Raw genomic sequence first — 21,348 nt, forward strand, 5'->3', positions numbered from 1 at the left:
TTTAATTGGAGAGTATTGGCACTTCTCAGAAACAAGCAAGTACTCTGGTACAGAGTACCTGCACTTCTATTCAAATTGCTGAAAACCAAGGATACTATAATGGCAACATAACAGAAGGTTTGTAGGCATATATGGATCAATTTGCAACATTAATTTGAAGCTCAATGGCTATGAGAATTGTCAACCACAAAATAATTTGAGTGTCCTAGCGACAGTGAAAGACATTCTTAGGAGACCTCGTGTGCAGGTGTACCAGAATCTTACTGAATTGAAATTCACTTCTGATGTGCAATGTGTTCACCATTTTCCTGTCAGATCCCAGAAAACGCACATTACTTCCAGGCTTCTGTTTAGACGTCATTTTAATCTGAGGGAGATCCTGTTTTCCCGACCTCATCCTGCGTCACCTTTAAAGTGCAGCCTTATACTTGAGGTTAGACTTCAGCTGACCCTCTGTGGAAATGTTTATAATTTGGAAGTGGATTCTATGATTTTGCAAAAGCTGTTTGTGCAGGCTGTGCTTATACTCGGATGCATCTTTTTTTATCCCATGCAGATACAGCAGTGTGGAGGCACTTATGACATGGTCGGAGAAAATGAATTCAACTGAGACCTAGCACAGACAAGAGCTCTGGTCTTCAGACCGCTCGGCAGAAAAGACTTAAGGTTCATGTTGCAGATGCTCCAGCTGAAGAAATGTCGCAATCAGAAGTTATGGCCCCCAAAGCATGGATACAAGGTACAGCCTCTGTTTGTGACTGCTGTAAGAGAAGAAAGACTTCGTACATATTTACACAACTAGAGTATATAAAGTAGTATTAATTGAAAGTACAAAATTCACTTTTGACATGACATGACAGCCAAACATGGTACCGTTATTTTCAGTTGTTAATTCTTCTTATTTTTGCCTGTGGATTTATAGAAAAGTATGAAATGGTGGGTGCCACCCAGTACCTTCCTGTTTTCCAATGTCTTATTATTTGTGAAGGAGTTAAGGGAACATATCTCCAGCAGCTAGAGCTACATTGTTAGAAGAAAACGCCTCCTATAAACGTGCAGTGTAAGGCACAAAAATCTTTAGAAGCAAGTATTGTTCAACTATCGCAAGAAATCTTGAGCTGTAATTAAATCTACAGGCAAAGCCATTTGTATGTGCAGGGAACTCATTCATATTATTAACAGTGATGAATCAGAGCTCATTATGATTTTCTGCATATTTGTGACAGCCACCCACTCCACCACTTTGTCTATATCCCTTAATAGTTCTTTCCAGAAAGAATGGATAAAAATACGGCAGCCTGGTCTTGAAGGCAGCAGTTAATGGATTTGACATCTGAATAGAACTTGACATTTACTTTTTTGTAGAGGTTTTTTGCTTTGTGCGTGAAATGTTAAAAATCTTGAGATAGTTGGAGAGGTATCCAAGTGTGTTTTTCAAATATGATGGACGTCTGTTCAAGCCAGACAGAATTCTCAGAATTGCAAGTCTGACTCACCAATGTGTGCAAGGGATTTAAAAAATAATGGATGATGGAATTTTACAAAAGCACACTTCTGAATACCGCGTATTCAGCCGCTATGAAGGATTTGCTGCATTCCTAAATGTGGGGTTAGTGGTGGATTAAAGCAAATCCTGGAGTGACAACTGTAGCTGAATACCCACAAGCTTGTAAGGTTCATGTGGTAACGTTGTGATAGGTCTGAGCGCCGTGGTTTGACACTCGAACGGAACCAGGAAGCCTTAGCATGTTCCCCACCAGGCTGTGCATTTCAGCCTGGTGGGGCACATGCAAAGTGCGCTTCACTGTTTGGCCAACCCAAGACGGCCGGCCAAACCATTGTGCACTTGGAATGTGCAAACCACTTCTTCCCCTGTGCCATAAGCCCCGCCCCAACCAAGCTTTGAACCTACAAAAAATAAAATGTTAATAACAACGTTATTATCATTTTATTTTTCCTGCACTGAGAGCAGTGGGGCGACGCTCCTCCGCCTTAAAAGAGGGGCCGCCCCTGTTTGAACTACTGAATATTGACACTAACAGTACCGAGGTAGATTATCGAGGATAGAATATCGAGGGACAACATTTCGAAAGGTAAGTGCATATAGGGAAGTATTGATTTACTATTTATAACTCCACCTCTACATACCTTGAAGATTTATTATGTACCACCTAGGTAGTATATATGTGGAGTTAGGTATAGAAGGTCTAAACTTACTTACCTGTTGATTTTTTTTTAATATATATTTTGATCTCAATATTCCGTCCCACCAATATTGTGGGTTCGATATTCAACGTGCACACCACTTCTACCTTTACATTTGTGAATCTGACTCAACATGCCAGCCTGCTTCAGTTTTCCAGTGATTGGTGTGCTGTCAATGACTATCTGTGTGCTTGGTGATTCTTGGAGTGCATTGGTAATGGCCATACTTAAGACTGTGTATTAATTAACCTTTTGTGTGCATTTTCTGATTGTTCATTGACGGGCTTAAAAAGAGAAACTAATTTATAACGGGAAAAAAAACATGATTTGCACAGTTAGCCAACAGCCTTTGCACCTTAGGCACTTCAAAATTTGCAAACGTGATTTTCACCTCAGTAATGCTAAAGGTTGGAAACATTAGCCCAGTTTGCAAGTGCGTCACTGTAACATGCGCACAGTTGAATTATTGGTTGGTGATTTAATAAACACTCCGTACCTCTTGCTCGCTGTCCGAGAGCGCTGCAAACCTGTATTGACGAATGGGACGGGGTAAGCTTCGTTGGCAATAAGAAAATAAGTACAGGAGTTTGTCGGGTACTTCAACAGTACAAAAGCCACACTTGTCGTTTTAATGTGTGCCTCGTCGAATGCTAGGTGGGGTAAGATGTTGTTCCGTCTCTCTACAGTTAGTAAGTGTTTGCAGAGTGAAAACCAAATGTGGCCTTGTCAAAAAGGCTCACACCCGCTTCACATCACTGGAGGGCCCGGCTGGAAGGCTGCCATATTTGCATGGTTGGGTCATGGAAGTTCATCCTTCTTTAAAAGCAGCCCTCTAGCCTGCCTCAGTACCCGGCACATGGCAGCGTAACAGAATGAACACTCCAGCCCTAAGTGGTTTTGGGAAAGTTTCAATCAGGCTGGTATCTTCTGAATTATTAAAGTTGCAGGTTAGTGTTTTTCATTAAGTAAAGAGAACCTGACAGACTTGTGTGACATTCATTTTCTACCAGAACACCAAGTGCAAGGAAGTCTGATTGGTATCCAGGTTGGCCAGATCCATGCCAGAGTTTCAGGATTTCCACATAAAATACATTTACATCTAGTTAATAGCAATGACACTTATTTATATAGTGTGTGGCTTTCCCAGAAAATGTGTTAAGAATTGGCTAGACTCCAGCTCTGGTGTTTTTTCTTGTGTAAGAGTACTGAGATAATACTAAAGTCTGGATCTGGACCCTCGTGTTTTGCCTTTTAGTGCTTTCTTGATGAGAGCTCATACTGCAGTCAGTGCCCATTAAGTCTTTTAGTTAGATGTTTATGCCAATGTAAAAAATACACACCACTTCCCCAACTTAACCATCCTGTAGTAGTAAGATAAATTGCATTAGAACATTAATTGTTTGAGAATTCTTCTTGGAATTCTACCTATTCATTCCTCCCTGGAATGTTCCCGGAAATGCATCCTGTATTTGCCTTGTATCTGTTTGAATGTGTTGGTTTATTCCATATTCTGAAGATCAGCTAGGTTCAGTTACATTGCTGATCTTCAGAAGGTGGATGCTCTATTAAATACCTCTTCAACTACTTCTGGATTGTTCTGGATTTATTGCATTACAACTATTTTACTACATATTGGTGACGAGGATGGGATGTTTTCCTTCTGAATTGAGCATCCACAGATCGATTTTGGGAAGTTTTATTGAATTTTTGTCTTCATCCAAGGAACATTTGTCAAGAAAAATTGGACATTTTTGGATGTTATATTAGTGAGTAATGAACTTCCCTGCGATGTACTCTGCATTTTGGTTACAGTTTTTGAATCTGTTTTAATTCGTACAACTTTACGGAATTGCCTTGTGAAGTATCTGGAGTTAATAATATTCTTTTGGTCTCATTGTCAGGAAGATTGACATTTCGACGTGAGAGATATTTTGCAGCTTCAGCTTCTTTTGCCAGCTGACTAAGTTTTCAAGCGCAGATCGACATTAGAAAGTTCCCTCGGGAAGGTTTTGCTGTTTCATTTCTAGGGAACTGACTTTGCGGTGAGTGGTGCGGCACGACAGTGATTCTAGCATCGTTAATGTCAGCGCGCTTGATAACTGTTTTGTTGGAAACCGCATGCCATTACAAGGAGGCATCGATGGTCACGTCTGCAAACTGAAGTTGGACATGTTTATTTTCGAACAAGGATCTTACCTTTCATCCTCAAATCCTGCTGCATCAGATAACTTCTCCGTGTCAAGAGCTCTACGCTGCTATTCCAGCGTGTTTCGGTGTCGCACACACCTCCAATACTTCGTGATGCGCAATGCGCCCAGTATCATCACGTTGTTGGCATCATCACGTTTTATCACGTATTTGCGGCCATTTTGTGCATCTTTTAGTTACCTTGGTAACTCATTCACAAACTGTTTCTCTCTTCGCAGGCAATTTAAAAGTGTATTTCTTCAACTTTGGTAACTATTTCGATTGGTTATTTATATGTTGTTTATCACATTATAAGTGTTCTTTGTGTTATTTCTTTCATTTGTTTACGTTTTTATACATTTATATCGATACTATGAGTACAGTGTGTGGCACGCCTCCACACCCTTTCTATTCAGGACCAAACCAACCTAGTATGAAATGGGAAATATGGTATAGGCAACTCAATAATTATTTATTAGCTATTGATGGTGACAAATTTAGTGCTTTAAGGAAAAGAACTATTTTATTAAATACTTTAGGGGGTCATGCTGAGGATGTTTTTATACACTTACCACCATCTCCTACTCCTTCTGGAATGGACAGTGGTGACTATGATTGCTTTTCGGAGGCTATCGATAGACTTAAAAAGAGATTCACTGAACAACCACACATTGTCATGAAAAGATTTAACTTTTATACTAGACATCAACTTCTTAATGAGCCAATTGATACCTATGTGGAATGTCTTAGAGTGTTAGCTGCAGAATGTGATTTTGGGGATCAAGTTGATAAATATATTCGTGATCAATCAATTACTCGATCTTCCAATAAAAAGATTCAAGAGCAACTCCTTAGACAACGTAATCCAACTTTGCAGGAAACTATTCAAATTGCAAAGAGTGTTGAACGGTCCATTATATCATTCAATACTATTAATGTTGACAAGATTACCACAGGTGTTACTGCTGTCAACATAAAAGACTCTAATGTCAAATCTCAAACTAATTTCAAAAATAGAAATGCCAATAGGACTTCTCAAAATAATTTTAGACAATTTGCTAATCTTGGAAAATTGGTTTGTAACCAATGTGGTTCAAAGACACATTCTTTTCAGTCTAAGCAATGTCCTGCTAGGGGTAAAGAATGTTTTAAATGTAAGAAGATAGGCCATTTTGGAACATTTTGTCTATCCAATAAGAGAGTGGCTATTCTTTCAGACATAGATATGGAAGAAGAAATACTGACAGAACCCAATCTTGAGAATAAAATTCTCTCTATCACGGAGGTTCATCGTCTAGGTCAAGTTTCTCACAATGATAATGATAAAGACATTGACTCTGAACCTTATGTACCTCCTATGTGTACAATTTCAGTTGAAGATAAAGATATAGAGGTCATGGCTGATTCTGGCTCTCCTTATACAATAATTTCTGATTCCTTCTTTTACAAGTCATGGGAAAATAAAAGTTTAGAACCCAATGACATTCGTGTTTTTGGCTTTGGAGGTAAAGAAATTGAAATGTTGGGTTATTTTATTCCTGACATCTCATTCAAACATAAAATCATTCATGGAAAGGTTTATGTGGCTGTTGATAGTTTACAAGTTTTAGGTTGGAAACATCAAGGAAAATTTAACATTACTTTACGCCCCAATGCAAAAACACAAGTGTGTTTTGTTGAAGACTTATGCTCTGTTAAAGATGAATGCAAAGTTAATGATACTATTTTGCAAAATATTATTGATAAGCATAAACATGTTTTTAAAAAAGAGCTTGGAAAAGTTAAGGGATTTTCACATAAAATAGTGTTGAAAAAAGATGCTGTGCCCTCTAAGCATAAGCTAAGAAATGTTCCATTATCCGTTAGGAGTGAGTTGTCTGAGATGATTAAAAAGTTGTGCATTAGAAGGGGTTATTGAGCCTCTTAATGCATCAGAATGGATTTCTCCCATAGTTTTAGTTAAAAAACGAAATGGCGAACTTAGGATGTGCACCGATTTAAGGTCTGTGAATAAACAAATTGTCATGGAGTGTCACCCTTTGCCTAAAATACAAGATTTGTTAGCAAAACTTGATGGTGCAAATATTTTTAGCACTATAGATCTCAAGTCCGCTTATCATCAGGTGGAACTAACTGAAGATTCTAGGGACATTACGACTTTTATCACACCTGATGGTACCTTTAGATACATTAGGACGCCTTTTGGGCTTTCATCTGCTGCTTCAGTTTTTCAAAAGTTAATGAATTGTTTATTTAAGGACACTGAGAATGTAGTTGCAGTTCAGGATGACATTTTAGTTTTTTCTTACTCTGTTGGAAAACATCAGGAAACTCTTAATAAAGTGTTATCCATTTTAGATGATAGAGGTATGACAATTCGTTTGGATAAATGCAAATTCTTTTCATCTGAGGTTGAGTATCTTGGACACATGATTAATGCTAAAGGTATTTTTCCTAAGAAAGATCTTCTTTCTTCCATTAAAAATATGAACAATCCTCAAGACAAGGATCAACTTAAATCCTTCTTAAGATTGTGTGAATATTACTCCAGATTTGTTCAAAATTTCTCTGACATTGTGTTGCCATTAAGACTGCTGCTTAAAAAGGGATTCAAGTTTTTGTGGACAAATGAACATTCTGAAGCCGTCTTGTCTATAAAATCTGCCATTGTTGACTGTAAACCCTTATCTCCTTATTCTCCTTCTGCACCTAATGTGATTACTGTGGATGCAAGCGCTACTGGGCTTGGTGCTGTATTAAGTCAAATCAAATCTAACAATGAGGTTACCATTGCTTTTGCTTCAAGACCTTTATCGCAAGCTGAGTCGAAGTACTCGACCATTAAAAGGGAACTTTAGGGTGTTCTTGGGCAGTTGAACATTTTAAAACTTATCTTTGGAGAAAGTCTTTTAAAATCAGGACAGATCACAAACCTTTGATTTCCTTGTTGTATAACAATGGAGTAGGGAAAGCATCCACCAGATTAGTCTGGATTCTTACTAAACTTTATGAATACAATTTTAAAACTGCTTATATTCCTGGCTCACAGAATACAAGAACTGATTGTTTATCTCTGTTATTACCTGAGGTAAATTTCACTAATCATTCTGAATATTTTGATGTGTGTTGTGGCATCGGTGGATGACGTAGTTCTTTCTGTGTCAGATCTTATTTCAAAAGATGAGATCTCACCTTGGTTCGTAAGTGTATCAGAATGGTTGGCCACTCAAGAAGAATCTTTCTAAGGATCTTGCTGTCTTTTGGAAAATTAAATGCGAACTTGCGGTCAACGAAAATTTGATTTTAAAGGGGGATTGTTTTGTTCCTCCAAGTACCCTTAGACAAAAGATCATATCCATTGCTCATTTAGTACATTTAGGCCAATCTAGAACGATCAAAAAGGTCAAGGATATTTTTTGGTGGCCTTATATGGATAGTTGTATAATTCATTTTGTTGAAAGGTGTTCTTTTGTGTGCAAATTCTGACAAAGTTTTGAAACCTCAACATTCTAATTTAGTGAAGGTTGAAATTCCTGACACTCCTTGGAAAAAAATAGCAATTGATATCCTGGGTCCTTATGAAGGAATTGCTTCACAAAAGTTGTATATTGTTGTAGCTATAGATTACTTCTCTAAGTGGGTAGAATATAAATGGCTAACACAAACTGATTCCATCTCTGTTGTTGATTTTCTTAAAGAGATCTTTAAAAGAGAAGGTTTACCTTCAATTTTGGTCTCTGATAATGGAACACAATTTACTCTCACATATTTTTAATTCTTTTATTAAGAAAGTTAACATCAAGCATATTAAGGCTGCTTTATATTCACCTAACATGAATGGTCTTGTAGAGAGGTTTAACAAAACTTTGGTTGAAGGTATACAATTGGCAATTAGAACTCATATTGATGTAAAAGCTCCTGTGGCAGATTTGGTCATATTTATGTACTCCTCATTGTACCGCAAAGTTTTCACCTTTTCTTTTACTTAAAGGGAGGAAACCACAACAAGAACTTTCTGTTTCTTGGGCAAAAAATGTGGTGTCAAATACTGACATGAATGCTATATATAAGTTAGCCAAACAAAATTCTGATTTCTCTGACACTATTGTTCCATCAAGGAATTCTACCATAAATGTAGATGATAAAGTTAAAATTAAAGTACCTGTTTTTGTTAAAAAAAAGGTCAGGTAAGTTTTCTGATGTTTTTATTGTTCTTAAAGTTGGAAAAACTTCTGTTCTTTTAGACAATGGATCTTGGTGGAATATTTCAAAATTGCTAAAGTCAATGCATCTGTTAAGAAAAACCTTCCATGTTCTTCTGATCCAGGTTTTTCAAGTGATTGTGTTATTTTGGAAAAAGGAATAGGGTCTGATGTTTCTGATGTTGATGTAATTGATTCAAGTGTTTCAGATGTTTCTATTTCTCATTCAAGTCAGTTACATGTTAATTCTCCTGTTAGTTCTAAGAGACAGAAACGTGTACCAAAGAAATTTGATGATTTCGCTTTATTCAAGTAATTGTTTTTATTAATCTTTTTCTATTTCTTTTTATAAAGGAAGGAGATGTGTAGTAGTAAGATAAATTGCATTAGAACATTAATTACAACTCTGCACCAGAGCACACCCAATCACTATATCTATAATCCAACTAGTATGTCACACACAGATAAATCTGTATAGTAATGAGTCCTTTCAATAATGTAGTTCAAATTCCCAAGTTGTCAATCAAAGGAAGGGATCTGGTCACACTCTTCAATCAGATCTGTATGTTTTTATTGTCCAATCAGATAATTGTTGATACAACAGCAGCCGACGCACATTTCGCCCACAAGGCTTTTTCAAGGCTGCAACAAAATGATGTGTACACTCATTTTAGATAATGTGTTCACACTGTTCAACAACATGTACACACATTGATTATCAATTGTACTACAAATCCAGTTTTTTTGAAAAACAATGAACCCCCATGAAATAGTCAGTGATATTAGCAGCCTTACCATTGATGCAATGTTAGAGAATGGTAAAAACAGACATTTAAAGAATATGAGGATTATAATTTCCTCATCCAACAGTCCCATCTATGTTGGTGGAAAGAATATAGGTAAAATATTACCCTTGGAGAATTCTTGATATATCACCATTATATAGATGGTATGATAAACATATCCATTGTGTGCTAAGAGGCGGTCCTATCACGTAACACCCATGCAACCATCACCAAGTGTATCGTATATTAAAAAAGGCTCATCCCTAATCTGACCATCGGGATTTGAGCTGAATTCATATGTTCTCCTGTATTGTCCAAATGCTAATTAGGTCTTGCGATTATAGCAAATCCAATGAAGAACAAGCATTAGAAATGCAATCGGGCTCGGATTTATTTGAGTTTGAGCTAATGGCATTGTAAATGGCAATGTCTTTTCGACATGTGTTATGGAGTGTGTGCATGTGGTGTGTAGTGGAATTATGTTGGTTGAATTGTAATTTTACCAATGGTGGCATGCTGTGCTTTATATGAATATGTTTAAACGTAAAGTGTACCATACTGCGATTGCTTGGTGGAAAAGTGCACTGCCGGCTGGAGGTGTGTGTGCCTGGTGGAAGGGTGCACTGACGGCTGGTGGGTGTGTGCTTGGTAAAAGCGTGCACAGATGGCTGATGGTTGTTGGTGTTTGTGCATGGTGAAAGCATTCATTGACGGCTGGGGGTGTGTTGTTGTGTGTGTTGTTTTCTGTGTACTGGTGAGTGTGTGGTGGTGAGTCTGTGGGGGTGAGCCTGGGGAGTGAGTGTGGTGGTGAGTGTGTTGTGTTAGGTGGTGACGAGTGTGTGGTGTTGAGAGACTGAGGTGTGTGGTTTGTGTGTGCGTTATGTGTGTGTGGTGTGTGTGTGGTGTATGTGTGTATGGTGTGTGTGTGTGGTATGTGTGTGTGGTGTATGTGTGTGTGGTGTTTTCTGCACACTCACACACTGCCCCTACACATTCACACACTTCTCACCCGCACACTCCCAATTTCACCATGCATAGTCACACACTGTTTATCCTGCACACTCATTCTGCACACTCACACAATGTGCACCCTGCACTCACCGTCACTCTGCACTCACGGTCACTCTGCACTCACGGTCACTCTGCACTCACTGTCACTCTGCACTCACTCTGCACTCACTGTCACTCTACACTCACTGTCACTCACTGTCACACTGCACTCACTGTCACTCTGCACTCACTGTCACTCTGCACTCACTGTCACTCTGCACTCACTGCCACTCTGCACTCACTTCCACTCTGCACTCACTGCCACTCTGCACTCAGTCTGCACTCACTGCCACTCTGCACTCACTGTCACTCTGCACTCACTCTGCAATCACTGTCACTCTGCACTCACTGTCTGCACTCACTGTCACTGCACTCAGTCTGCACTCACTGTGACTCTGCACTCACTGTCACTCTCGCACTCACTCTGCACTCACTGTCACTCTGCACTCACTGTCACTCTGCACTCACTGTCACTCTGCACACACTGTCACTCTGCACTCACTGTCACTCTGCACTCACCGTCACTCTGCACTCACCATCACTCTGCACTCACTGTCACTCTGCACTCACTGTCACTCTGCATGCACTCACTGTCACACTGAACTCACTGTCACTCTGCACTCACTGTCACTCTGCACTCACTGTCACTCTGCACTCACTGTCACTGTCACTCTGCACTTACCGTCACTCTGCACTCAGTCACTCTGCATGCACTCACCGTCACTCTGCACTCACCGTCACTCTGCACTCACCGTCACTCTGCACTCACCGTCACTCTGCACTCAGTCTGCACTCACTGTCACTCTGCACTCACTGTCACTCACTGTCACTCTGCACTCAGTCTGCACTCACTGTCACTCTGCACTCAGTCTGCACTCACTGTCACTCTGCACTCACTGTCACTCTCCCACTCACTCTGCACTCACTGTCACTCTGCACTCACTGTCACTCTGCACTCACTGTCACTCTGCACTCACTGTCACTGCACTCACCGTCACTCTGCACTCACCGTCACTCTGCACTCACCGTCACTCTGCACTCACCGTCACTCTGCACTCACTGTCACTCTGCACTCACTGTCACTCTGCACTCACCGTCACTCTGCACTCACCGTCACTCTGCACTCACCGTCACTCTGCACTCACCGTCACTCTGCACTCACCGTCACTCTGCACTCATTGTCACTCACTGTCACTCTGCACTCAGTCTGCACTCACTGTCACTCTGCACTCACTCTGCACTCACTCTGCACTCACTGTCACTCTGCACTCACTGTCACTCTGCACTCACTGTCACTCTGCACTTACTGTCACTCTCGCACTCACTCTGCACTCACTGTCACTCTGCACTCACTGTCACTCTCTCACTCACTCTGCACTCACTGTCACTCTGCACTCACTGTCACTCTGCACTCACTGTCACTCTCGCACTCACTCTGCACTCACTATCACTCTGCACTCACTGTAACTCTGCACTCACTGTCACTCTGCACTCACCGTCACTGCACTCACCGTCACTCTGCACTCACCGTCACTCTGCACTCATTGTCACTCACTGTCACTCTGCACTCAGTCTGCACTCACTGTCACTCTGCACTCACTCTGCACTCACTCTGCACTCACTGTCACTCTGCACTCACTGTCACTCTGCACTCACTGTCACTCTGCACTTACTGTCACTCTCGCACTCACTCTGCACTCACTGTCACTCTGCACTCACTGTCACTCTCGCACTCACTCTGCACTCACTGTCACTCTGCACTCACTGTCACTCTGCACTCACTGTCACTCTCGCACTCACTCTGCACTCACTATCACTCTGCACTCACTGTCACTCTGCACTCACTGTCACTCTGCACTCACTGTCACTCTGCACTCACTGTCACTCTGCACTCACTGTCACTCTGCACTCACCGTCACTCTGCACTCACTGTCACTCTGCACTCACCGTCACTCTGCACTCACCGTCACTCTGCACTCACCGTCACTCTGCACTCATTGTCACTCACCGTCACTCTGCACTCATTGTCACTCACTGTCACTCTGCACTCAGTCTGCACTCACTGTCACTCTGCACTCACTCTGCACTCACTGTCACTCTGCACTCACTGTCACTCTGCACTCACTGTCACTCTGCACTCACTGTCACTCTGCACTTACTGTCACTCTCGCACTCACTCTGCACTCACTGTCACTCTGCACTTACTGTCACTCTCACACTCACTCTGCACTCACTGTCACTCTGCACTCACTGTCACTCTGCACTCACTGTCACTCTGCACTCACTGTCACTCTGCACTCACCGTCACTCTGCACTCACCGTCACTCTGCACTCACCGTCACTCTGCACTCACTGTCACCCACTGTCACTCTGCACTCAGTCTGCACTCACTGCCACTCTGCACTCACTGCCACTCTGCACTCAGTCTGCACTCACTGCCACTCTGCACTCAGCCTGCACTCACTGTCACTCTGGACTCAGTCTGCACTCACTGTCACTCTGCACTCAGTCTGCACTCACTGTCACTCTGCACTCAGTCTGCACTCACTGTCACTCTGCACTCACTGTCACTTTCGCACTCACTCTGCACTCACTGTCACTCTGCACTCACTGTCACTCTGCACGCACTGTCACTGTGCACGCACTGCCACTCTGCACTCACTGTCACTCTGCACTCAGTCTGCACTCACTGTCACTCTGCACTCACTGTCACTCTGCACTCACCGTCACTCTGCACTCACTGTCACTCTGCACTCACTGCCACTCTGCACTCAATCTGCACTCACTGTCACTCTGCACTCAGTCTGCACTCACTGTCACTCTGCACTCACTGTCACTCTGCACTCACTGTCACTCTCGCACTCACTCTGCACTCACTGTCACTCTGCACTCACTGTCACTCTGCACTCACTGTCACTCTGCACGCACTGTCACTGTGCACGCACTGACACTCTGCACTCACTGTCACTCTGCACTCAGTCTGCACTCACTGTCACTCTGCACTCACTGTCACTCTGCACTCACCATCACTCTCACTCACTGTCACTCTGCACTCACTGCCACTCTGCACTCAATCTGCACTCACTGCCACTCTGCACTCAGTCTGCACTCACTGTCACTCTGCACTCACTGTCACTCTGCACTCACTGTCACTCTCGCACTCACTCTGCACTCACTGTCACTCTGCACTCACTGTCACTCTGCACTCACTGTCACTCTGCACTCAGTGTGCACTCACAATCACTCTGCACTCAGTCTGCACTCACTGTCACTCTGCACTCAGTCTGCACTCACTGTCACTCTGCACTCAGTCTGCACTCACTGCCACTCTGCACTCACTCTGCACTCACTGTCACTCTCGCACTCACTCTGCACTCACTGTCACTCTCGCACTCACTCTGCACTCACTGTCACTCTCGCACTCACTCTGCACTCACTGTCACTCTCGCACTCACTCTGCACTCACTGTCACTCTGCACTCACTATCAGTCTGCACTCACTGTCAGTCTGCACTCACTGTCAGTCTGCACTCCTCCTTGGCTGACAAACACACACCACCCTTTTAATGTGCAGAAGCCTTTTGAAGGGGCACGCTCTCCATTGTAGAGAAAATACAATTGGTCGCTTTACTAGCCCCGCGCGGTCAACATCAATAAGCTATCTAGAAGATGGGTTTCAGGTGTGTGATTTCGTTGAGTGGATGGTCAGTCACTTTTACCAGCTAGATTTATTTGGGATATGAAACGAAAATAAATGTGTGCATGTACCTGTGTGTCTATATTTCATGTGTGTGCGCGCCCCAATGTCATCGTGTTTGTGCGGGCATTGCCGGGGGCCGGGGTCAGTGGGGTGGGAAGGTGACAATATTTTTATGTAAGGTTGTAGTCCTTCAAAAGCTAAAACAATACACGCGTGTCGCGTGGCTGTAGTAAACCAAGTTAAAAGCAGCACTCAGATTTCATACTGGCGAATTGTTAATAAGGATGTGAATGTGAACTAATAATAATGATAAGGTATAAAATTATGTATATTTAGACGGCGAACACGGTATTACTGGAAACTGTCTGAAGAATGCGATGCATTTACCTGCATCTCTAGTCCAGCCGAAAAAGAAAAAAAAGGCAGACGCCCTTTATTCTGAGATGTCCAGAAACAGTAACACGAAATATGCGCATGTTTTCCCTAATGTAATAAGCTGATGAAAAGATTCGCCTGGCAGCCGCGCCGAGCCGTAACAAACAAACCATTACTTGTCGAGAAACAGAAAAGGTCACGTTACTGCGCAGCTCTGGGCAGCATTAATCCAGGGCTGGAAACAGTTGACAGTTTTGTTCCTTCTTTTTTTATCTCCCGTTGTTTACGTAATGTGATGTGAAAAGTAACGATTTAAATTCTAAAATGTAGCGCTGATCCTCTTTCTGAATTCGGCAAAATTGGCTGTCGCTTTGAGGCATAAATATGTGATTTGAATTTGTAAATGTCCGCATTTTAGCAGATACGTGCTAATTAGAAAGCACTCGTCTCTACATGAGGGTTTTCGTGTAAACGGTAGAGATTCGTGTTCTGTGTGCCACACAGTGTGGATTATTACAACAAAAGGATCGAGCGTTATCGTTATCGACTAAACTGTAATTCACTAAGCAAGCGCATAGTCAAGCAAACACATTGGCACCAAGGGCATGCTAATACCTCACGAACACAACTAGAAAAGTTTAGTTTCAGGAAATTATGCTACAACGAGGCCAACGGAGGAGTCGGTTGTGTTACCCAAAAGTACCAAGGACATCTGGTTTGTTAACATTAGCAGAGACCGAGAGCGCACCATGGCATAATATTACTCGTTAACAGTTATCTCTTTTTTAACTAAAACACGCGAACGCACCCGAGCTTCTCATTGGTTGAAATTCGTAGTGTACAGTAATCTTGTCATTTCAGTGAATTCAATCGAGTATGGAAAATATTTCTCTGGGTTGTCACCATTCTTGTGAGTTGTGGGTCGTAAAATCGCTAGTTTTGGCGTAGTAACATTAATAGTGCACAACCACACATACCTGGGTACTTGTGCGTGTACTAATAGACAGAGAGAGACAGTGCTATCTGCGAGAGGTAAAGAGTGAAAGGCACAGAGGGAGAGGCGCGGAGAATGAGGGAGTAAAAGAGAGAAGCAGTGAGTATAGTAAGAGGGGGTGAAAGAAACAGATGTGTGAGGACAGCTATGCCTGTGTGCACGTGAGGATGACGCGTGCCCGACAAACGCACTGCTCTATGGTAAACGCGCGCAGACCATCTGGAATGCATTACACGGGCACCCTGACAGCTCCTAATTAAAATTAATGGACTGCCGTGCGCGAAACCGCACAGAAAATGCCAAAAATGGCAGACAAAAATTACATCTGCCCTATCGCATCAAGACTACTAAAAATACTGCACCGCGAGGACCAATCACCATTCAGATTATAAAATAAAGCACTGCGAAACCACGAGCACAGAGGAATTTTTCCACCCTTAACAATATGGGTCGAAGCTCCTCCCCACTTTTGACGAAGTGGTGACGTCGCCGAGCCCGTAAAAAGGATAATTTGTGGGTGATATCAATGTAATCACTGTATGATTCTGCAAGGAGAAATGATTTGAGTCCATTATCTCAATTGTATACATTTAATTATGAGCATATTCTGTCTACGCACGTATATACTATTAAGAACATCCCTCAAACAGTTCATTATTTAACTGTGAAGATCAGAATTAAAAACTTGTGCCTCCCTTTATTCTTGTGCCTCCATTGAGATCCTATCTTTAAAATATTTTCGAGCAAAAGGGAGAAGACATTATTTTTTATTTGTTTTGACATCTTTCTGAGTCTCCTATTAAATGCATACATTAAGAAATGCAAAGAACGATTAATAATTAAACAAGCAAGAAACAAAGTGAATACAATTAATAGATCCAATTTACTTGTAAATAAAAATAAAATTTAAAAAAAGGGTGATAGTTTTAAGAAATGCAATTTTATCACTCCGTACTCATGTGTGAGTTCCAATGTCTACAAAATACTCAAGAAACATTGGCATCTGCTAACTCGTGATGCATCCCTAAAACTCCTAGTGGGAAAGAACCCAATTGTGACTCATGCTAGAGCCAAAACATTGAGACAACATTTGTGTCCCAGTTTCATTCCGCCACTACAACGTAAGAATTGGCTGTCAAACGTTCCCAATGGCTTTTATCAGTGTGGCAACTGTAATATATGCTGCTTTGGGCTGAACAGAACAGTGACATTCGAATACAACACCGAGAAGATCTATCATAGCAAGTACTTCATAAATTGCAATACAAAATATGTGGTGTATTGTATTATTTGTATTTGCAATAAAATTTATATTGGAAGTACTATCAAACCATTAAAAGATAGAATCCAAGAACACATCAGAGCCATAAAAAACAACTACACCCAATATCCTCTGGCGGTACATAAACTGGAAAGTACATGGATCATCAGATTACGGGCTGTTGAACATGGGATTAACATTGAAAAGGACTTGCACGAGTTCCTATAAAAGATGTCTCAGTCCCAATAGGATGATAACTGGATAGTGATTCATCAAGAATGTCTCTGGTTCACAAATTGAGTCTAGGAACAATATTGGCCAATATTTAGAGTTTTATCTTTAATCCACAATTAATGCTCACTGTGTCTACAAGAATGTACTGAAAGCGTGTCAGTTAACATCTATATTAATAATAACAACTGACATATGACTGACACAGTGGGAATGTTATGATCATTATTTAATGATACACATTTTCTTTCAATGCAAGTTTGATGCAAATAAATATAACCAATGGCATTTATTGCAACAAATCATCTTGACGTTCATATGATAAACGATGCATTTGCAATGATTTTGTGAAACGATTGACTTACAATATGATTATCTTTCTCACTATAGTATTATCTAATTTGACTGAACTTTACAGCCTTAGTGCCGTTCCTTTAGAAGCCTCATTACTATGCACACTTGTTTACAATTAAATACAGACAAGTATAGTGTGCGAATTACTTTTTTAAATTTAAAAATTAGAATTCTGATTTTTAATTTAATATTGTGGACAACGAAGTAATAAGACGTGTGAGAACAACCATTCAATAAATTTGCAAATAAACAAGTTTATTAATGATACTTGTCAAGTTGAAACACCAAGATACTCTCTATTCACCATCTATTACAAAATGGCGGCCACTTTAACACAAGAACAAGGGAGTGTGTTGTGGCCAGTCCACTTTCGATTTTTTATAGCACATCTCGAATGCCGTGAAGTTTAAATCATTGGTGGCATTACGAACGCGGTGCTTACTCATGCCAGTGCGCTACATGGACCTACAACGAAGGAGACTTGAAGACTTTTAAAGGTAGGCTTGTGAATGCGTGTCTCAAAACGAAGCAAGCTAGCTTGCCGGCTTTTCTAATCTAAACGGTTAAATGGGTGGAGTGGTGTTTGCAGGGTCTTTGTAACTAATATTCTGACCAATTTCACGCTTTCTCTATATTTTTTTCATGCTCCTGCCTTTGTTATATAAACAGATGTTCTCCCATAGCTGCACGATGTATCAGGATCGGGCACTGGGTTACCATTCAAGAGAATGATGTTGAGAAACATACGACTTAAAAACAGTTGTTAATGAAGAATAAAAGCAAAGGACCATTAACCTCGATTTTGAGGTAAGGGCCCTATCAGTGTTTGATACCAGTTATTTTTTGTATATTGTTCTTTGCATTTTTTAATGTATGCATTTAATAGGAGACTCAGAAAGATGGCAAAACAAATAAAAAATAATGTCTTCTCCCTTTTGCTCGAAAATATTTTAAAGATAGGATCTCAATGGAGGCACAAGAATAAAGAGAGGCACTAGTTTTTAATTCTGACCTTCACAGTTAAATAATGAACTGTTTGAGGGATGTTCTTAATAGTATATATGTGCGTAGACAGAATATGCACATAATTAAATGTATACAATTGAGATAATGGACTCAAATTATTTCTCCTTGCAGATTACATTGATATCACCCACAAATTATCCTTTTTCTTCATTGGATTTGCTATATCGCAAGACTTAATTAGCATTTGGACATTACAGGAGAACATATGAATTCAGATCATATCCCGAAGGTGAGATTAGGGATGAGCCTCTTTTAATATACGATACACTTGGTGATGGTTGCGTGGGTGTTACGTGATAGGACCGCCTCTTAGCACACAATGGATATGTTTATCATACCATCTATATAATGGTGATATATCAAGAATTCTCCAAGGGTAACATTTTACCTATATTCTTTCCACCAACATAGATGGGACTGTTGGATGAGGAGATTATACACCTCATATTCTTTAAATGTCTGTTTTTTCCATTCTCTAACATTGCATCAATGGTAAAACTGCTAATATCACTGACTATTTCATGGGGGTTCATTGTTTTTTTTAAAAAATGGATTTGTAGTACAATTGATAATCAATGTGTGTACATGTTGTTGAACAGTGTGAACACATTATCTAAAATGAGTGTACACATCATATTGTTGCAGCCTTGAAAAAGCCTTGTGGGCGAATAATTGTTTGAGAATTCTTCTTGGAATTCTACCTGTTCATTCCCCCCTGGAATGTTCCCTGAAATGCATCCTGTATTTGCCTTGTATCTATTTGAATGTGTTGGTTTATTCTATATTCTGAAGATCAGCTAGGTTCAGTTACATTGCTGATCTTCAGAAGGTGGATGCTCTATTAAATACCTCTTCAACTACTTCTGGATTGTTCTGGATTTATTGCATTACAACTATTTTACTACACATCCACTGTAGCTCTCTTGTACACGGACATTGCTTATAATAACCATAGAAAAAACTGTAACGTACAAATAAGGAGCTGTAGATAGTTGCCAAAGATACTGATGGAGGAGTTCCCTTTCTTGAAGGAGCTTAGCGATACAAAGCCTGGCCTTCTGTCTTGGTTGTACTCACGGACGGACTGCAACCAGCCCTGACAATCTGCTCGACCGGCCCTGGAAGCTGGGGGTGGGGAGGGGTTATTGAACCACTCCCTCTTTTGTTACAGGGGGCCGATATTTCAGCACTGCTTCAAAACCTCCCCCCACGGGTCCAAAACTGGACCCACCCTTCCGGCTCACCATGAAAACGCCCAGTGCCTGCTACGGCCTGTCCAACCCTGGTTGTACTACTGAATATTGACGTCAACAGTATTGAGATAGAAGATTTTCGAGGATAGAATATTGAGGGATAACATTTAGAAAGCTAAGAGCATATAGGGATGTATTGATTTACTAATATTAACTCCACATCTACGTACCTTGAAGATTTATGTACCACCTAGGTAGTATATATTTTCCAAAAAAAAGAGGTAAGAATTGGTTAGACTCCAGCTCTAGTGTTTTTTCTTGTGTAAGAGTACTGAGATAATACTAACGTCTGGATCTGCTGGACCTTCGTGTTTTTTTTATCCATCTAACCATCCACCGTAACTCTTTTGTACACAGACATTGCTAATAATAACCATAGCAAAAACTGTAATGTACAAACAGGTAACTGTAGATAGTTGTTAAAGATATTAATGGAGGAGCTCCCTTTCATGAAGGAGCTTAGCGATACAAAGTTGTGGATCTTGAGCACAAGCTAGTGTCTCACATTCCAAACGGCCACGGTCATGAAATACAGCACAGAGTGTCCAGCAACGTTGCTGGTAGTTTCACCATACTCGGCTGAGTAGATCCCGAAACTATGAGAAGATAAAAGTAAGTGTTGACCATGTCGCTGTCTTGGGGCTACCAGTAGTGTGATGCCGCAGATTCACTGATGAACTCCAACAGTGTTGAGTACCCTAAGGACAGAGTCAATTATGAGAGGGAGCAAGAAGCAACATTTTAGGAGTCCGCGATATACCCTCCACTACAAACTGTGAGTAAACACAATGATATGGAAGCAGCTAGAGATCTATAATTGGAGCACCATTAGTGTGCTGTATGAGAATAATCATATACCTAATATAGTGTAACAGCCATGTGCTCAGTTAGGTCTGGAGTTAGATTAGTATATTATTTTCAAACGGTACACAGTCAAAATATCGAGTTGTAAATATCGACCTACCATAATATCGAGTCTGAAATATCGAAGGTGCATAATATCGAAGGCAAGAATATCGTAGGACAGAATATCGACCCAAGGTAAGTAATATCGAAATACTTAATATCGATGTAAGTAATATCGAAGTAAGTAATATCGATAGCATATATATCGATGTTACTAATTTCGATGACACTAATATCGATATTTGTATTATTGTATAGTTTTTTATTATGTATGTGTTATATGTTTAATTTAAGTATTTAAAATAATTACTATTATATGTGTATAAATTTTATATAATAATAAATAATTTTATAAGTAAATTTTATGTTTTTTTACCGGAGCGGGTTGTGGGTTTATAGGGGAATAGGGTGGGAAGTAATTTAATTATGGTAAATTGTTTAGTAATTAGTAGGATTAATTAATTAATTATAATTAATTGGTAATTATGTGAAAATAATAGGAAAATAATTTTAATTAATTTATTAATTGATATATATATGTTCTGTAGCGGGTTGTGGGTTTATAGGGGAATAGGGTGGGAAGTAATTTAATTATGGTAAGTTGATTAATAATTAGTAGGATTAATTAATTAATTATAATTAATTGCTAATTAATATTGATTAATTGGGAAAATAATTAATTGATTAATTGATATATATTTTCTGTAGCGGGATGTGGGTTTATAGGGGAATGGGGTGGGGAGTAAGTTAATAATAATTAATTAATTAATATATGTTTTTATAAATTTATATTTAATTTATTGGGAAATAATTAATATTT

The 21,348-nt window shown here is 40.3% G+C and overlaps 1 long non-coding RNA gene across 1 annotated transcript in view; it reads left to right on the top strand.

The window, feature by feature from the left end:
- The first annotated feature begins 553 nt into the window (after positions 1-553).
- Positions 554-21,348, top strand: part of LOC147708762 (uncharacterized) — a 99,553-nt gene continuing 78,758 nt past the window's right edge. Inside the window, exon 1 of the long non-coding RNA XR_015296518.1 lies at positions 554-739. This is a non-coding gene — a long non-coding RNA (uncharacterized LOC147708762). The remainder of the gene's footprint in view (positions 740-21,348) is intronic.

This window comes from Lissotriton vulgaris, chromosome 6, assembly GCF_964263255.1.
Source record: "Lissotriton vulgaris chromosome 6, aLisVul1.2, whole genome shotgun sequence".
Classification (NCBI taxonomy): domain Eukaryota; kingdom Metazoa; phylum Chordata; class Amphibia; order Caudata; family Salamandridae; genus Lissotriton; species Lissotriton vulgaris.